Genomic DNA, 21,412 nt, shown 5'->3' with positions numbered 1-21,412 from the left:
TTATCGGGTGTTCGATGATCTTAATAATGTTGATTCATATATTGATCTTAATACAATGTACTTACGTTAAACAAATTAACATACATGATAAACGATGTTCAATTAGGATCAATATTATGATAGACAATGTTCGTTTAGGTTAACGGCCAACATGAACTTGTAAATATGTTGGTGTTCTTTTGAAGATTAGTATTTCCTTTTATAAAAGATTTCGTATTATTTTTTTAATAAATTTAATATAAAATAATGACATCATCAAAGATGTTTTAAAATTTTTCTTTTTTATTTTGAATTATTTTTATCCTTAGAAAATGTTTATTTATAACATAATCATTTTAGAGATTTAATATTAAAAAATAAATAAATTAAATTAAATAAATATATAGATACGTATTATTTATTTAAATTATACGGAGTATATGTAAGTAAATATGTAACTAGATAGAGAAGTTATCCTCAATTAATTTTTATCAAAATTACCCTCTCAAACATTACCGCCAATATCACGGATTTCGGAGCCAAATTTTTAAGCTGATCCAAATGTTTTCATTCAAAAATTTTGGTAAATTCAAAAAATTCGGGGTTGATCGTGCCACACTAGTTTTGATCCATCCACACCAAAACAATATAAATTACCTATTTTACCCTTATAAATAGTATATTGACTAAATAGTAGTTTAAGGGTAAAATAGGAAGTTTGCATTAATTTGGTGTGGATGGATCAAATGCTAGTGTGTAAAGATCACCTCCCAAAATTGAAGGCGCCAAATCAAATTGGGGTAGCTAAAAAGTTTCTGAACAACACACTTATCTCTTTTTTGACCAAAGAAACTCAAGTTATCTCTTTTTTTCACCAAAGAACACAGTACAGGTATCTATCTTGTCTGTTATTCACGATTCTTTTAGATTGTTTATAACATTGTTGTTAACTACTCCATAAATAAAATTGTTTATAACTCTGTTGCGTTAAATGAATAGATGTTCTTCATATAAGAAGTTTTCTAATGAGAATGTTGTCTTTAACAAATTCGGCCATGCTTTGATTAATTTTGCATTTAAAATAGTCAACTACTCTTTAGAATTAACTTCCAATAACAAGCATTTTAAATAAAAACAGCCATAAACTTGAATTAACTTCCAACCAATCTTAAAATCTTTCTGAGCATAAGACGATGAAAAGATGCAACTCTGTATTATGTGTGGATTATGGACCATCCAAAATGCGTATTAAGCTTGCTTTATTAATTTTTATTTTTATGTAGCTAAAAGGTTTATAAATATACAAGTATGTTATGTTAAATGATTACATGTTATTCATATAATTGCTGAGTACGTATTGTTCGTTACATTCTTTTAGATTATGTCAATGGAAGAAAATAAGAACTCTTGCCAGCTTAGATCCAATAAACAGGTTGAGGCTACTATGACTCAAACCACCAAGAAACGCAAAAGCAAACAGTTCCTTGCTCCCAATACAATGAGAAAAGTGAGTTTAACAAATAAATGAGTTTATTTTACTCCTGATAACTCTAAAGGGTTATACGCAAAATCCAAGGGCCAAACAAGTGACACGAAGCCGAGGGTTAAAAAAAAGTAAAGCTCCAGATGGAATAAGAGTCAGTCATGGTGAGTTCATATTAACTATTTTATTACTCTGTACACATATCATGTATTATTTATGAAGTTATTAGCAGGGTTGCGGATGTATGGAATTTAGATGTGTTTGGTGATAGATTTCACATTAAACATTGATCTGGGGTGTATTAGTTGTTTTTGCTGTATCGGGCATATTTTTTGTTGTATGTTTCTGTTGGGTTTAGGAAATCTTCAGCCCATTTATTATGCTTGTTGGGCTTAGCCCATTATACTTAGCTAGGGTATTTGGCTATATATGGCCTCTCTTCATGTACTGATAATTCATTCACAATATATAATAATACATGTATTGATTACATTACTTAACACAGACAATCCTGAAGATCAAAATTTAGAGGGAAAGTTGGTGTCTAGACACAAAAAAGTTAGACACGAAGAAGCTAGAAGTCTTATAGATGAAGAAACAGATACGGAGCCCGTGCCTGAGTATGAAGCCAACAATGATATTTACGATGGTTACGTATATGGAAATGAATATTATGATGATTTTGAAGACCACCAACGAGAAACCACCCAAGAACTAGAAGGTTTATTTGTTATATATTGCTTGATTCTTTTTATTATGTTAAAGAATGTATTCTAACTTTCAGTATCCTTTTTATTATGCGAGTAAAGAAGTAAATGCGAGTACTCAACCTGTGATGAATGTTGATCAGCAAACCACCCAACTAGCAGATGAAGCGGGTTATTTTTTGTTTTTCTAATTTGTTTTGTTTATTTGATTTATATTGTTGATTGTTTAGTAGTATATCAATTGTAAATCAAGTGCTCATATTTTGTAGAGAAAGGCGACAGAGTTCGAGGACCTGCACTTATGCGAAAAATCTGGAAACAGAAGGCATCTGTTCGAATTCCAATTTCTGTTAATGAGCATGGACAGCCGATTTGCAAAAACAGTAGTAACTCACCCATTTTCTTGGTAACTTAACGCGGAGCTACCAATATTGTTCAGTTTATAGACAGTGGAATCAAGTTAAAACACACACAAAAAGATAAGCTGCTCAACTTCTTAAGGGTACGTATTTTAAAATCTGTGTGATAATAAGCCTTTTTTTACTTCTCATGTGATATGTTTTCTCTTTTTATAATTTGTAGACAAAGTTTGATTTTCCACAAACTGCTGATTCTTGGATACTCCAGTCATATGGTCGAAAAATGAAAAATTGGAGGGCGAGAATAAAGGAAGCCTAGATTGATCCGTCTTTATCAATGGAGGTTCAAATGAATTCACTACCTGAAGAACTGACCAAAAGACATTGGAGAAGACTTCTTGAATATTGGAGTAGAGAAAGGGTGAAGGTATGAAATAATCTTACACTTGGTGTAACTTTTTTATATTATATTATTTTCATATTAGAATATTTAATATATTTTCTTTTTTAGGCGATGTCCGACAAAAATAAAGCCAATAGAACTAACAAGAAGTTGACGCAATTGACTGAGAAAAAAAGTTTTGCAAGAATCCGTGAAGAACTGAACGTAATATCATGGGGAAATTATTAATATAGTATAGCTTTTGAATATACATTGTTAATAGTTACCTCGTTTTTACTCATTGCAGATGAGTTTCGGAAGAGAACCTACTCGGGTCGATATGTTTAAGAAATGTTTTACAAATGGAAGTGCTGATGGTGAAACTGCAACTGTACTCATAAGTAATTTTACAAACACTATTATGATGTATGAAAGAATCAAAAGTGGATCAAATATATCCTACACATGATATCAGTAGATGTATATTTATATGTTAATCACCATAAACCACCTTTGAGGTTTTTATTGCATTTGAAGTAGACTTTTAGTGACTTTTACCTTTGTGATATGTTCCTGCGCTTCAGTTGGGTTATTTTATCTTTTAAGTTAATTAGTTGTATATTTGTATGTTAATCACCATAAACCACTTGATAATCTTTTAGCCAATTTATTTGAGGTGAATATTAATAGAGTCTTCAATTGATAGTCACCACTTGCTTTTCATTATGTATTAATGTCGAAATCCCAAAATCCTAGTCTAGCATTAATACGTTAAGCATTGGATATATATCAAATATCTGGGTGTGATTGGGCTATACTTTGATTGGGCATTGCATATATCGAATACTAGAGTAGAATCATTTCTGTCATACCGAAATATGTTGCATGACATATATTTATATGCCTGTTTAAATATTAATTTTTTATGCAGAAACAATTGAAAGAACTTACGGACAAACTTGTGTACGGTGAAACTGATACACCTGGACCAGACAATGTTTTTTCCCAGGTAATGGGGCCCAATAATTCTGGTTCTGTCCAAACGTATGGACTTGGCGTTCGTGCTAAAGACTTGTGGGGCGTAGTACCTGGTCGATCAGCCGTTCGTAAGGAGAATGCTCAACTCAAGTCTGATAAGGCATAACTTGAGAATGAAAATTCAAGGTTAAAAGCCCAGTTAGCTCGGAAGAATAATGGTTCTGGTGTTGAGAATGAAGGTTCGGGTCATCAGGATAATGGTTCGGTTGTTAAACGTTTAAAGGTATGTTTCAATTTAATTGCTTACCTTACTGTTTTTCTACCCTTTTAGCCTTCATAAATGTTTTTTTTTTTTTTGGAAACTAAATTTTAGGTGAGAGATGAAGTGTATGTGAAAAGCATTACAAACAACAAGGTAGCAAGAGGAAAGTTGGTAAGCATGGATCCAACTACAGTTGTTTTGCAGACATAACTTGGAGCTGGTTGGTGTGAGGTAGAGCTTCAAGTGGTCATCGAAAGAAATGAAGTTTTGTTTAGGCCATATGAGATACATTCATGACGTCATTGGTACGTCTACTGCTTGGCCTACTGCGTTGATCGAGGTATGTCTTTGTTAATTTTGTACTAAAATTATGAATTCATTTTTATAACGTGCACCTTTATGCTTATACGTGGATGGTTTAATTGTAGGTGGCAGATTTTGATGACTGATCAAGATAGATTGGTGGCGGATTGAAGAGTTTGTGTGTTTTGTAATGCTGGCCAGTTTGATTATAATGTTTGAACATGAATATTATTTGTTTTATGAGTTTGTGTGTTTGAGACAATGATCTGTAATATGTTGATGTTACCTGGACATGTTCTTGCATTTGTGGTGTTGAAACAATATTATAATCTGTAATCTGTAATATTTTTTTGCAACAATATTAATATTTGTTTTGTAATTGTAATGAATAATAAATTGATGCAGCAAAAGAAAACTGGATCCGAACCAGTACCAAAAGGACCAAATAGCTGAAGCAGGCTCGAAAGGCCCAAAATGGCTGAATCAGGCCCGTAAGGCCCAAATAGCATTACCGGGCACAAAAGGCCCAGTAAGCTTAAACGTGGCGACAGGCCCAGCTAGCTGAAGCAGATCCAAAAGGCCCAATTATCTGAACTGGGCTAAAAAGGCCCAATGACCATATCCTGACCCAAAACCCGAAATCGACCCGAATATCCGAACCGGATATCCGGAACTCCTATTACTTGTTAGGACCCTTTTTTGGTACTAACATATACATATCTCAGGACCCTTTTTTGTGGTACAAAATTAACATCTACTTATATTAAGACTCTTTTTTGTGGTACTTAATTAACATATAGTTAACTTAGGACCCTTTTTTGGGGTACTAAATTGAATTAGGACCTTTTTCTGTGGCACTTAAGTAACATCTAGTTTTATTAGTACCCTTTTTTGTGGTATTAAATTATATTAGGACCCTATATTGTGGTACTAAATTATATTAGGACCCTTTTTTGGGGTACTAAATTATATTAGGACCTTTTTTTGTGGTACTTAATTAACATCTACTTATATTAGGACTTTTTTTGTGGTACTAAATTATATTACTACACTTTTTTGGAGTCCTAATAGGTTCTAACAACACAAATTTATGCGTCAGATTATATTATAAAGGGTCCTAAGATGGTCTTCTATAAGGACACTTTTTATGTTGTTAATAGGACTCATGAAACCGGTCCTATAAACATTAGGACACTTTTTGGTTAATACGACGCCCACCTATACGTCCAATGGTTTGAGGGTCCTATGAGGCCAAAGGTCCTAAGAATAGGCTTTTTACGACTCTTTTGGGGGTCCTAAGATAACAGTTTTCTTGTAGTGAATGTTTGATGTTCAATCCGAACATGTCACATCATCCCAAGCATAGATCCATGGCTTTTCGAATCAAATATGGGTAGAAATTAAAAAAAGTTGTTAAAAGACTTTGTAAAAAGGATTGAAAAAAAGAATTAAAAAAAAAAATTGAGAGTTTTAAAATAAAAAAATAAAATGATGTGAGAAAGAGGAAGAGCTTAAATCTAAAATATAGAAAAAATTGGAAAGGAAAAAAATATAAATCGGTGGGGTTAAAATCAAAAAAGAAATTTGAAGTGTTCAAAGTGTAACATTGTAAAGGGGCGAAACTGAAAATTGGTGGGGGTACTAGAATCGAACAAAAAAATCTCCAGTGTGCGAAGTGTAAATTTAGATTTAAAATAAATAAAAAAACTAAGTTTGGAGTGAACATTTATCCTTTACATACTAAATCTCATGGGATTGTGGTCGTCTCCTCAAGGGGAATACGACAACAGTCTTTATCCTTTACATACTAAATCCCATGGGATTGTGGTCGTCTCCTCAAGGGGAATACGACAACAGTCCCCTCCCCTTTTCACACTCATATTTTCATTCTTCCCCCTCACCTATACCTAACTTGCAAAAGTTGCACCAAACTTTAGGGGGTAAAATGTAAACTCCCCAAATTAAAATACAAAATTCACCCAACCCTTCAACAGCCCGTATCTTCCGCCTCGTTCCGAGTTAAATTTCACCAAGCACTCCGTTGAACTCGAAATATTTTTACGAACAAAACGAAACTAACTACATTCGAAACGGACACTTCTTAAAAAACGCTAAACACAACGACAGCCCGTATCTTTCAACTCGCCGCGAGTTAAATTTTTCTGACAGCACCATCAGACTCGAAATAATTTTATGAACAAAACGATACTAACTACGTTCAAAACGAACACTTTTTTTAAAAAAGCGAAATACAACGACAGCATGTATCTTCCTGCTCACCGCGAGTTACATTTTTTCGCCACCACCATTAGACTCGAAATAATTTTATCAACAAAACGAAACTAACTACGTTCGAACCGGACAGATTTTAAAAAACACTAAAGACGCCGACACCAACAACGAAGCATAACACATGTGCCGTTTTTCCTTTTGTAAATAAAACTACGTTAAATATCAATACGCCAGCCGAAACTCCCGCCGCATCGCGCGGGCCGGACCCGGACTAGTTAAAACTAAAGCTACAGGCTAAATTCGAGCATGACAAGTCATCCCAAGCTTAGATCCATGACTTTTCAAGTTGTTTATACGTATAATATAGGTACTATATATTATTCTCGTAACATAAAATCTCTGCTATTCTTACTATTGAATTTTTCGTGAATGTAACCGAGTATTTGATGTGTGTAAAAGTGTGTAAGTTGCTTACTTTCGTTCAGCTTTTAAATTTATATTTTATAATTTACTTTTTATTTTTAACACACTAACGTGCAACAAAACTCGATCAAGGTAGTATAATAATTAATAAGTTAGTTATTGCCGCAAGAAACTACGAAAGTGGATAAGAGTTGTCTTTTAAATCTAACTAGTAGGAAAGAAATAAAACCGTTATATATTATATTATTATTTAATATTATTATCTCTTATGAAAGAAATAATAATAAGGTATATTTTATCATTAAAGCTTTTTATAAAACCATCTCACGAAAGATAGAATTTTGATTATTTTAAATTCAAATATAATTAAAAGAAATGGTTATTCAGACTTTTGAATCATTAGAGATTATTTTGATTAAGCAGCTTTATAACTTATATTGATAATAATATAATAACAATTATAGGCCTATTGTTATTCCTATTAAATAGGTTAAACTAATTATCACATAAAGATCACATATTATGACTAAAACACACATTAACAAAGTTTTTGTACAGATTTAATATCCTAACTTACAGCATTTATATAACCGCATGATAAATATTATTTAAATCTTGTGGTGAGGACAAGACAACATTCAATTAGACTGAAAAATAGATAAGCTAATAAACCTAATCAGATTAACTGTTAGTGATGTTCTAATTATTAATGTTAATCAAATTCTCATGCAATTGACAAATGAATTCTCATAAACTATAGTTCTTTTGAATAAGCCTAACAAAATGATTATACTATATAAAGCTACAGGCTAAATTCGAGCATGACACGTCATCCCAAGCTTAGATCCATGACTTTTCAAGTTGTTTATACGTATAATATAGGTACTATATATTATTCTCGTAACATAAAATCTCTGCCATTCTTACTATTGAATTTTTCGTGAATGTAACCGAGTATTTGATGTGTGTAAAAGTGTGTAAGTTGCTTACTTTCGTTCAGCTTTTAAATTTATATTCTATAATTTACTTTTTATTTTTAACACACTAACGTGCAACAAAACTCGATCAAGGTAGTATAATAATTAATAAGTTAGTTATTGCCGCAAGAAACTACGAAAGTGGATAATAGTTGACTTTTAAATCTAACTAGTAGGAAAGAAATAAAACTGTTATATATTATATTATTATTTAATATTATTATCTCTTATGAAAGAAATGATAATAAGGTATATTTTATCATTAAAGCTTTCTATAAAACCATCTCACGAAAGATAAAATTTTGATTATTTTAAATTCAAATATAACTAAAAGAAATGGTTATTCAGACTTTTGAATCATTAGAGATTATTTTGATTAAGCAGCTTCATAACTTATATTGATAATAATATAATAACAATTATAGGCCTATTGTTAGTCCTATTAAATAGGTTAAACTAATTATCACATAAAGATCACATATTATGACTAAAACACACATTAACAAAGTTTTTGTACAGATTTAATATCCTAACTTACAGCATTTATATAACCGCATGATAAATATTATTTAAATCTTGTGGTGAGGACAAGACAACATTCAATTAGACTGAAAAATAGATAAGCTAATAAACCTAATCAGATTAACTGTTAGTGATGTTCTAATTATTAATGTTAATCAAATTCTCATGCAATTGACAAATGAATTCTCATAAACTATGGTTCTTTTGAATAAGCCTAACAAAATGATTTTACTATATAAATGCAATTAATGTTCATTCCTGTATTACTAACAATAATTCTAAGCTAGATTTTATGCAATCAAAACACATTGTCCAATATGATTAAATCTTAAAAGTAAGATAAATCGAGCAAACGAATACTTGGGATTTGTTACTAGTTAATCCCAGTTTCTATTCACCTAATCATTAATTATGGCAAATAAACATTCAAATTATAGCAGTAATTAACCGAATAAACAAAATCACAGAAACATAATTACACAGTTCTGATCAAGACCAGAAACTGCAAATTCGACATCCATAGCCGTCGGCTTTCTAGACTACAGCTGTCGTAATCTCCAGAGCCGGTGACTTCATGCAATAATTTTCAAATTATCTCAGTTTTGTTCAAATAACCACCATGAACATTTGGTTCATAGTTGGCCTAGAGAAAACAATTAAATAAATAAAAAACATTAAATAAATCAAAGAAATAAAATAATTTAAAGAAATTAACTAAATAAATAAATAAAAGATAATAAATAAATAGAAAAATATATATAAATAACAATAAAGTAATTTAAATGAGAAAAATATACAAAAATGGAAAGATAGTGTTCAGGAAGAACCTCGACGCCGAAGCATAAAATAAACTAACTAAAATTTTAAACTAAATGTACCCCTTTAATAATCCAAAAACTCTAAAGGGTGTGGACAATTCTTATTTCCCAAAAGACAGAAAAGAAATTAATGTACATCTAAACTATAGGGCGAAGGCCTCTTTTTATAAAGTAAGGAGGAGACTTGTACATTGTTATTTAGGCGATGTAGGACAAGAAATAGATGTAAACCTGCAATTTTCGTAGTTAATTTCAGCCACACTTTAACGCCTTCTAACTTCCGAATTAGATCGAAATAGAAAACTTATGAAATAAAAGTTGTAGAGCTATGTCATGCGGACATCTGGAAACATAGAACGCCTTAAATGGAATCCGATGATCGAATTATGGCCAAAACAATATCAGCACTTTGCGCAGCTTTTCTTGATCACCAAGTAACTTGTTCACCAAGTTTTTTCCATAAATAGCTCAAGCTTTTAGTGTTAACAGCCGACGGCTATCATTAATTGTATCGTAATGGGATTCTATTTCCTTATTTATCTTGACTTTAACTTCACGTCCAAGAAATCACAACATAGCCGACGGCTCTAAATGAAATAGCCGGCGGCTTTCTTTCAATTATCTTGGCTTTCACGTTTTTCTCGTTTCTGACTATTTTTCTGGAATATTCTGGAAATTTCTTCCATAGCCGGCGTCTTTGCCTCCTCACAGCCGGAGGCTGTGGGTTTTTTCTACATTTTTCTGTTTTTATCCTATTATACCACATTTACTAAACTAAAACATTAAAAATAACTTTTTATAGAAATCAATGATAATTAAATAAGAAACTACTTGAAAATGAGGATAAAATACCAAGATAACGGCATAAAATAATTATAAAAATATGTATAATTTATGCATTATCAAATTCCCTACACTTGAACTTTGTTTGTCCTGAAGCAAATATTAACTTAAAAACACATTTAAGCTGAATCAAATTTCAAGGACTATGAAAACCTCGCAACTTTAAAATTTCACAAGAGTGATAGAATTTAAATCCTAATAATCTATCTCATCGATCTTTATAAATGCTTTCATTTTTGTCATGTTTTCACAAAGTCAAGATATATCATGTCACTATATACTTGTGGTAGAAGTAAATCCTTAAAAAATTAGGAAAATTAATTAAGTAGCGGAGGAGATCTAACTTTCGTGTTGCCATCCATTTAGGTTAATTGGTAGGTTAACACACGAGATATGTGTAAAAGCAGAAGCAAATGCAAAGTCAAAAATATATCTAATCATTACAATATAGTTATTATTATAAGAACTAGTCTGAACGAGACCAAGGAGTACAAGTGGTCCTAATGTTCATGAAACCAGATTTATAAAATACTTGATCATCATTGGACTCTTTTATTTTCTAACTATAGCTTTTAAAAGTGTGTGGGTTCTCATTGGAACTCTTTTCTCTGGCTCTCATCACTCTTATTAGCCTTCATTGGGCTCTTTTGCTTTTCAGTTCTTTGGTTTTCATGTTTTGCAAATAGCTTCACATTTGACAATTTTTTTCTAAGTTGGCCCTCATTGGGACTCTTTTGCTGCCTTAGTGGTCCATGCTTATTATGCCATATGCTAATGGCTATAAGTTTTCAACCGTTTCTCAATATTTGGCGTTTACTTTCTATCTTAAACAAGTAGTCCGATCTCGAAGTTGATAGTAGTTCTATTAGCCTAAAAATAAGATTAATATAAAAACATAAGTTTGACCAAAAATTTTTACTTCCAAAAATAGGGTTAGGATTGTGAATTTGGTTTAATTAGATTATTCCTATAAAGGTTATGGTTTATACGATAACTATTTGTTTTTAGCACGCCTACTGGGTGTTAACGGCCTGAGTAAATGGCTGAACATTAGTGTAGAATAAAAGGGAAAACACGTATCCTAAAGTCATCCTCGTTTACTTAGGTCAACTCCATAACAGTTAAAAATTTGAATCCACCCAAGTTCTTAATTTCAATGAATACTCAGTATAGTCATCATTAATAAGGACCTTTCAGTCAACTAAGGTCAAAATTCCTCACGGGTTAATCGTAAGATACTAATTAGTCAATAAAATCAGAAGTAAATTCTCGGATAAAAAGTTTTACATCTCATGAAAATTTAAAAAACAATTAAGTTTCGCATTATTTTCAAAAGAAAACTTAGACTAAAATGTAAATTATGAAATTAAATTTACAACAGGACAAGTCTTAGCTTAAGTGAAGAATTCACGGCTCCCCCACACTTAAAATCATGCAATGTCCTCACTTGCATGTACTTATACTACAATGATAAAATAAAGGAAGACAAAAATGTAAAAGGGAGCGAGAATATCACCGAGTTTTATGAATTGTAAGTGCATATGCAAAAGGATGAGCGCGAAGATCAGCATGCACTAGTCAACTTCTTCAAGATAAGCACTACTCATAGATGGCTAAAACATAACACGAAAACATGTTTATTAATTAATGAGTCATAAGCTTGACCCAACCCCATTTAAATGTTTCCTTAGTGGGGTTTCACTTTTACTACACTTATCGGATGGCAAATAAAGTCGGTGAAAAATGTTCCACGAATAAGTAAAGTAGGCCAATCATTTACACCTTTGGGTAGAATATATGAAGTTCATGAGTTCTCCTTTCTCTTTCATGTAGAACCCTGGTATGACTCGACTTTTGAACGACGTATCATACTTAAAATCCAACGGAGACACGCGGATGTACCCCTCAGTCAAGTTAATATCAAATGGGTCACTACAGATCGTCTAATCCACACTATATACCTTGTGATGTCCATTTTCATATGAACACAATTAATTATCCCACATTGGGAACCTCAATATTCACAGTTGATCTGCTATAATTTTCCACAATATTGCTAGACTCAACATCTATCCTTAACTTCTAGTTCATTAGTCGTAGGCTCATAACCATTAGCCATCAAAGTAGCTAACAAACTGATATCACTCAAAAAGTGATGTTTTACTAGTGATATCATCCATATTTTAACCCTAATATTAACAAAATATGCTTTAAACATGTAAAACTCCATAACATTTGTTATTAAGGGTGTAAAATGCTTAAATGTCTAAAACTTGTCTGAATTTAGGTTTTTAACAGGTTTTTCAGTGTATTTTATCTGCAAGAGGTATACTTAACCTATTTTAGGGATTAAAGTAGTCATGAAATCAAATAAAAAACCTTGGAGTATTGATCCACAGAGCTTAACTGAAGAAATAATAGAAAAGCAAGCAATTAGGGTTTCCAAAAACTCTGATTCAGGATTCAGCCGGAAGTCAAATCTGGAGCTCAAGAAGACTATCCGGCCTTATAAGTACTCAATTAATAAGTAACATTAAAGATATAACAAGAATATATAGGCCTCCAAGATACATGTGCGAAGATTAAGAAGATTAAGAAGATGAAATACTTACACCCAAAAAATACACTGAAAACACACATTTAACCCTAATCACTATGAAACTCAAAGACAACCATAATGAGTGATTTAGGGACTTATGTAACATCATGGGGAAGTCTAAAAGACTCAAATATGATGCATATACTGAAATACAAGTTCTGGTTAACACCTGAAGATTGCAGCTATCAGCAAACATCCCTAAAACCCACCAAATGACAACTGGCGACCCAGGCATCCAAAGTGGCGACCCAGAGCCCCAAAGTGGTGACCTAGAGAGAGAAAATAATACATATGGCGACCCTTATATCACAACTGACGACTCAGTTACTGAAACTGGCGACTTGGTTACTCAAACTCTCGACTCGGTTACTTGAACTGGCGACCCAGACCACCAAACTGGCGACCCAGGGCCTTCAACTGGTAACCCAAGGTCTCCAAATGGTGACCCAGGGTTAGAAACTAGCGGCCCAAGGTTAGCTTTTGGCTACTCGAAGCTTTTAAAATGGCGACTCGTGGTTAACAACTGGTGACTCATGGTTAACAACTGGCGACCCTAGACACCAAATTGGCTACCCAGGAGCCACAAATGGCGACCCAAGACTTACTAGTGGCGACCTAGGATTTGTAACTGACGACTCTCTTTGCCTATAAATTGATACGACGATCAGTTGATTTCACACCTCCACACACACCTCAAAACACTTCTGCATAGGGAATTCTCTCTATATACCCTTCCACTTCAACTTTGTCCTCTCAAAACTCTCTAAATATGTAGTTTATAATAGTAAGTAAGTAGCTAGGCTATTGAGGAAGAAGACGGTAATAGTTTGTTGGGGGAGAATCTAGTTACTTAGATAGTTTAAGTGACCCGCTCAGAGCACCGGGAAACACAGGACCGGCCCTGCTTATATTTATATATTTATTATTCAAGTATGGAGACTTAAAAGAGTGTTAAACTCAATTTATTTAAACTTGCCTTGATAGATAATTAATTGGCTCTTGAATTAATTTTATTAATAAGTCCATCCATCCATTAACTAATTATTCTAGTCAAATAATTAAGCCTTTAGAGTTTGGGTTATTTTATATAACTAGTGAAATGACCCGTGGAACCACGAGTTTGGTAAAACGAAATAGTTTAATGATATGTTTTAGGTATTAAGTGTGATGACCCGGAAATTTTCGACCAAATTTAAACTAAATCTTTATATGATTCTGATACGATAAGCAAAGTCTATTAAACTGAGTTTCAAAAATTTTGAACTGTTTCATATATTCAGTTAACCTTTGACCATTCCCGGCCATTCACGAACCTTTAATCGTAAACATAAGTATATATATATAAATAATCATATATGTAAATAATTATATAATAAACTAAATATATTAATGAACTAGTATGTAATTAGTTATTATGAGCGATAATTTAAAATGACTAAAACTTGTTATTTTGAATATAGAGAGTAGATTGAATATACATAATTTAGCAATGTTAATAAAGTATTAAATGTTACACTATGATATTATTTTGTTTCAGCATATATAATTAACATAATTACCAACTTAATACTTAAAACAAAAATTATATATATATATATATATATATATATATATATATATATATATATATATATATATATATATATATATATATATATATATATATATATGGTAGTATATATATATATATATATATATATATATATATATATATATATATAAATGAATTCTATTCAAAATTGGTAATTGTAGGTACATGATAATATATTAAAATGTATAAATAATAAATACTCAAAATATGTTATTTCAAGTTTAAAATATAGTTGTATTAGTAATACTTTAAATAATAACATCAATATTAGTATTAGTAACAAACATATATCATATAGATATGAAATTAGTATATAAATTGTTATAATATTATTAACGATATTATTATTATCAATATTAACAATTGTATTATTATAACTAATATTCTTATTATTATTAGTAATAATATCAGAAATATCATTTTCATATTGTCATCATTATATTATTATAATTATCAGATTATTATTATCTTTATTATTATTATTATTAATATCATTATTATTATCTATTATTATAATTATTAATATAAGTATTAGTAGTGTGAATATTTATTACAAAATACTACATTTTATTAATAATATGATTATTACCAATTTTATTATTATCAGTATCAATATAATTTATTATTATTATTAATATAATTATTATTATAACTAATATATTTATTAATTATTTGTATTTATTAAATAAACTATAAATTAGGATAAACTCGTACGAAGTTGTTTAAAGTATCTATCATACTGTTCTAGGCTTTGTTTCTGGTCTCTAATAATGTTAGGGTCGATGTCAGATGTTAGTAACAAGCCAAAATTAGTTATAAATCAATATCATTGTTAGTTTTATTTTATTTATTTATTTATTAAATTCTTGTCTGATGGAATAAAAAATGTCGAACATGTATTGATATAAATCGAACGTTATCTTTCATATTATTGATAACTGAATCTATTCTCCACCCTCAATAACCACTACAACTATTTTTGAAATGATTTTAATTCTAAATTTGAACTGGATTATTATTTTTATAGCCATCCTCTGTTCTTGTGCTTAAATTTAAAAAGCTCGATTTTGATTTTAGTTTTAAAATTAAAAAATGCAGTTGTGTTTGGAATTCATTGATTAAACTATCTGCAAATTTCTAGCCTTCAATTCTTTTTCTTGATATCAAATTCGAGAGTCAAAGTTAAATTTGAAAAAGTCAAACATTTGTTCATTCGTGAAATTCATGGATGTGTTTATACTTCAGGTCAAATTGAGAGTTTAGAAAGTTTCTATAGATCAATTACTACCAACTTCATGTTGTAAGTATAAGCTATAACCACCTAGAATTCAAAAATCACCGTTTATGAAACAACCCAACCCGTATTCCATACGATAATTTTTTTTTTTAAAATAATACACATTTACTCGCCAATTAAATGTGTATGCCATTCCACAAGTTCCATTTAAACGTACAACAATTTAAATGTTTACAAAAGGCACGAAGGCCATTAATTAAGTTTAATACAAGTTTGACCCACTACAAATGATAGTTTATAATCCAAACGACACTTGAGTATGGTTTGGGGCTAAACTACCCAAAACGTTAGGCCAACTTCAAAAGCTAACCCAAAAGCACCCCCTGTCAAAATAAGCGGGAGACAACTAATCCAACCGTATGCCCTTACCCTTGTCCAAGCCGGAACCTATAAAATGGTAAACAACGAGAGGGTAAGCAAGGCTTAGTGAGTGCAACAATTATACATACACATATATAACTTACTTACATGCAAACACTTACCAAATCCGCATACATACTAGTTACATAATTAGCATACCTTTCACATGTATAACGCTAAGTACCACGATAACAAGGCTAGTATAACAATAGCATATAACACAACAATACAATATGCTACAACACAAGTATAACGATGATGTTCACAACATCCATAGTACTCAAGATCTCAAGGCTAGCCCAACGAATGGTATCGTCAACATCGAAATTAAATCCCATTCGCCTACATTAATGTGTATCGTCAACACCGAACTTTAAACCCACATATGAGGTATCGTCAACAACGAACTTTAAACCCTCATCAACGTCACTACAATAATCGTATGGCATCGTCAACATCGAACTTTAATTCCATACGTATGAGGTATCGTTAACAATGAACTTTAAACCCTCATCAACAACACAATATACTCTAGGGTATGGTATCATCAACAACGAACTTTAACTCATACCTCACAAGTAAATAAATTATATACATGCATATATAATTATTCCACTCACCTTAACACTTCGGTGGTGATTTAAATGCTTCCGTATACTTCGAGCAAAGTACCTAGTACATAGGTACACATTCAATACACAACTAATGACATTTACCACATTACTTACACTTTGAGCATTTAATGACCCATTAGCATTTATTAGCTCACTTACACCCAAAACCGCCCATAAAGGCCAAGACTCATATTAAATCGCCAAAGCTAGTGATTTAAAGTATACTAACATTAACTAGCACAACCTAGGGTAATTCATACCCATTTCCTCCAAACTAGGTCAACATCACCCCTTTTGACCCATTTTAACACTTACACTTCTAACTTTGTCAAACATGACCTAATTACAATTTCATCCACATTTTAACAAGTGTTTTAATGCTTACAACACCATTAACACTTACAAACCCCATTTCATTAGACCAAACCCTAGATTATGGTTGTTAGGGTTTTCTTTCAACAATCTAACCCAAAATCTACCCATTTAACCCTCAAATGGGTTATACATGTTCCAAATGAACAAACCCTAGCATAAACCAATTAAAATTCAAAACATAGAGTTGAGACTTACCAAAACTATCCACTTGTAGCTAATAACAAGGAGAACAACTTTAATTCTTGCTCCTAGGATTGATTCACAAATCTTCACCTCCAAATCTTTAAGTTTAATCTAAGTGGGTTTTATGTTTTGGGAGGAAATTGTGAAAGAAAAAGAAAAAGAAATGAGTAATAGAGGATAAGTGGTTGGTATTAAAGGCTCCCATCAGATTTACACGCAAAAAGACCGAACTACCCCTAAAACCCTTTTTAAATCGAGCAGAAAAAGGAGTCAGGCCAGCAGATCTGCCGCGGCGCGGCTCGTTTGTCGCGGCGCGACGTATCGAAGGAAAAATGACCCCTCTTAACATACTTTCTGATCCTGGTTCACTTTATTTGTCGCGGTGCAGTCCTGCCCGTCGCGGCGCGGCGTTTGCCTAGGCCGGGTCACTTCGATAATTTAACACAAATCGATGGTTCAAACAACTAGCACACCTCATTCACTCTTCCTATGCATGACTAAGCTTCAACCTTAAGTCTCACACGACTCAACGCCATCGTGACACATACATATACACTCTCACGCACGCATTCATAAATATATATATATACATATATATATATATATATATATATATATATATATATATATATATACACACACACACATATATGCACTAACTCATAAACTAACACTTTGGCTCATTTAATCACATAAATGAACACGTTATAAGCGTGCTAATAATTAAGTTTGTACCTTTAAACGCGCACGGGAAAACGGGGTGTTACAACTCTCCCCCACTTGAATCAGAGCGCGTCCTCGCGATCCAAGCCGCATGACAAGAGGGAAGATAAACCAACACAAACTCTTCGGGCTCCCAAGTAAACTCGGAACCCTTACTACGACGCCATTGAACTTTAAAAGTCCTAACCTCTTTATGTCTCAACCTTTTGACCTTCTCATCAAGTATGGCAATCGGTTCCTCGATATACTCTAACTTATTATTTAGCTCAATCTCGTCTAATGGCACCCAAGATGAATCATCCGCAAGACACTTACGGAGATGAGAAACATGAAATGTATTATGGATCCCCGCAAGCTCTTCAGGTAATTCCAAACGATACGCGACTTCACCAATACGAGCTAAAACTTTAAATGGTCCAATAAACCGAGGAGTTAACTTTCCTCATTTTCGAAATCGAATAATACCCTTCCATGGCGAAACCTTAAGCATCACCATATCACCTTCTGGAAATTTGATCGTTCATCTATGCTTGTCGGCATACGACTTTTGCCTATCTTGAGCCTTTTTTAAATGCTCTCGAATCATATCAATTTTGCTATTCGTCTCTAAGACCAAATCGGTACTCCCGATTTCCTTTTGTCCTACTTCACCCCAACAAATCGGGGTTCGACACCTACGCCCATAAAGCATCTCATAAGGTGGCATCCCAATACTAGTATGATAACTATTATTGTACGAGAATTCCACCAAAGGTAAGTGCTCGTCCCAACTACCACCAAAATCGATAATACATGCCCGTAACATATCCTCCAATGTTTGATTCGTACGTTCAGTATGACCGTCCGTTTGAGGATGATACGCCATGCTCAACTTCAATTGCGTACCCATATCTTCATGAAACTTTTCCCAAAACTGAGATGTAAAGCGAGTAACTCGATCCGAAATAATAGATATAGGAACACCGTGTCGAGAGATGACTTCCTTGATAAACAACTTAGCCAAGGTCTCCGACGATATCGCTTCCTTAATGGGAAGAAACAAAGCACTCTTCGTCAGTCGATCAACTATAACCCAAATCGAATCAAACTGGGTTCTCGCCGTTTTAGGTAACTTTGTGATGAAATCCATGGTAATGTGCTTCCATTTCTATTTCGGGATTTTTAACGGTTGTAACTTACCATACGGCTTTTGGTGCTCAGTCTTAACTTGCAAACACGTGACGCATTGCTCAACATACTTCACAACATCACGTTTCATGCCCGGCCACCAATAATCTTTCCTTAAATCAAGATACATTTTCGTCGCGCCCGGATGAATGGAATACTTTGACTTATGTGCTTCATCGAGTAGCACTTGTCGGTAATCACCCATCTTAGGCACCCACACTCTTCCTTGAAAAGACAACAAACTACGCGAGCCCATAGTAATGAACTCCGATTGTCCCACAATTCGCTCCGCATGCTTGTTGTGAACGTAAGTCTCTATTTGAATCACACCGAGTTTTTCAAGAAAATCGTTAGTAATAATCATACGTAACAATCCCAATCGTAACGCCGGGTGATGACTCTTTCGACTTAACGCATCCGCGACCACATTCGCCTTGCCCGGATGATAAAGTATTTCACAATCATAATCTTTCACCACATCCATCCACCTACGTTGACGATAATTCAAATCTCGTTGATTAAAGAGATGTTTCAAACTCTTATGATCCGAATAAATCGTACTCTTGACACCATACAAGTAGTGGCGCCAAATTTTCAACGCATGTACCACCGCCGCCAACTCAAGATCATGAGTCAGATATCTCATTTCGTGTTCCTTTAATTGTCGAGAGGCATAAGCAATGACTTTACCTCTTTGCATTAGAACAAACCCGAGCCCATTTAACGAAGCATCACAATAGACCGTCATGTCTTCCACTCCTTCCGGCAACACTAACACCGGAGCTTGACACAACTTCTCTTTAACAGTTTAAAAGCAATTTCTTGCTCGTTCTCCCAATTAAACCTCGCGTTCTTCCTCGTTAATTTCGTCAACGAAGAAGCGATCTTAGAAAAGTCTTGGATAAACCGACGATAATAACCAGCCAATCCGAGAAAACTTCGGATTTCCGTAGGCGTAGTCAGTTGTCTCCAACTCTTCACCGTCTCTATCTTCCCCGGATCTACTTGAATACCGTCTTTGTTCACAATATGGCCAAGGAATTGAACCTCTCTTAGCCAAAATTCACATTTGGAGAATTTAGCATACAACTTCTCCCTTTGTAACGTCTTCAATACTTCCCGCAAATGACGTTCATGTTCATTCATACTCTTTGAGTATACTAGTATGTCATCAATGAACACAATCACCGACTTGTCCAACATAGGTTGGCACACTCGGTTCATAAGATCCATGAATTCCACCGGTGCATTTGTAAGACCAAAAGGTATTACTACAAACTCAAAATGTCCATAAGGCGTTCGAAAAGCCGTTTTCTCAATATCTTCCTCACGGACCCGCATTTGGTGATAGCCGGACCGTAGGTCAATTTTTGAGAAATACGTCGCACCTTGGAGTTGATCAAACAAATCATCAATCCGAGGCAATGGATAACGATTCTTGATCGTCACCTTATTCAACTCCCGATAATCGATGCACATCCGCATACTACCATACTTCTTTTTCACGAATAAACCTGGAGCGCCCCATGGTGAAGCACTCGGTCGAATAAAACCCTTCTCAAACAACTCCTGGGTTTGATTTAACAACTCTTGTATTTCTGTTGGTGCTAAACGATAAGGAGTTTTAGCAATGGGAGTAGCTCCCGGAACCAACTCAATGCGAAATTCAACTTGTCTTTCTGCCGGAACACCCGGTAACTCGTCCGGAAAAACGTCTTCGAATTCACTAACCACCGGAATTTCACGAATGGGTGGTGGCTCATCACGAGTATCAACAACATGGGCAAGAAAAGCCATGCCACCACTAACAAGAAAACGACGTGCCCGTGCAAAAGAACATATCGGCACAAGTCTTCTTCGTTTATCGCCGTGAATAATTAACTCTCCCCCACTTGGGGTCTTCACACGGATAAATTTCTCATGGCATGCAATATCGGCTCTATTTCGATCGAGCCAATCCATAACAACAACGATATCAAAGTCGCCCAAAGTCATCGGGATAAGATCAATTTTAAAGTTCTTGGCACCAAACACAACATCACAATTTTTACACACATCAACCACTAGCACCGTCTTGCCGTCCGCTATTTCAACTTCTACCGGACGACTTAACTTAGCTAACGGTTTATCAAGTTTAGGCACAAATTTTGGTGACACAAACGACAAATTTGCACCGCTATCAAAAAGAATCCTTGCCGGATTAGAATTAACCAAGAAAGTACCTGAGATAACTTC

The sequence above is a fragment of the Rutidosis leptorrhynchoides genome, chromosome 11 (genome assembly GCF_046630445.1).
Source record: "Rutidosis leptorrhynchoides isolate AG116_Rl617_1_P2 chromosome 11, CSIRO_AGI_Rlap_v1, whole genome shotgun sequence".
In the NCBI taxonomy this organism is placed as follows: domain Eukaryota; kingdom Viridiplantae; phylum Streptophyta; class Magnoliopsida; order Asterales; family Asteraceae; genus Rutidosis; species Rutidosis leptorrhynchoides.
The sequence above is the reverse complement of the archived record's forward strand: the minus strand, read 5'-3'. Positions refer to the sequence as shown.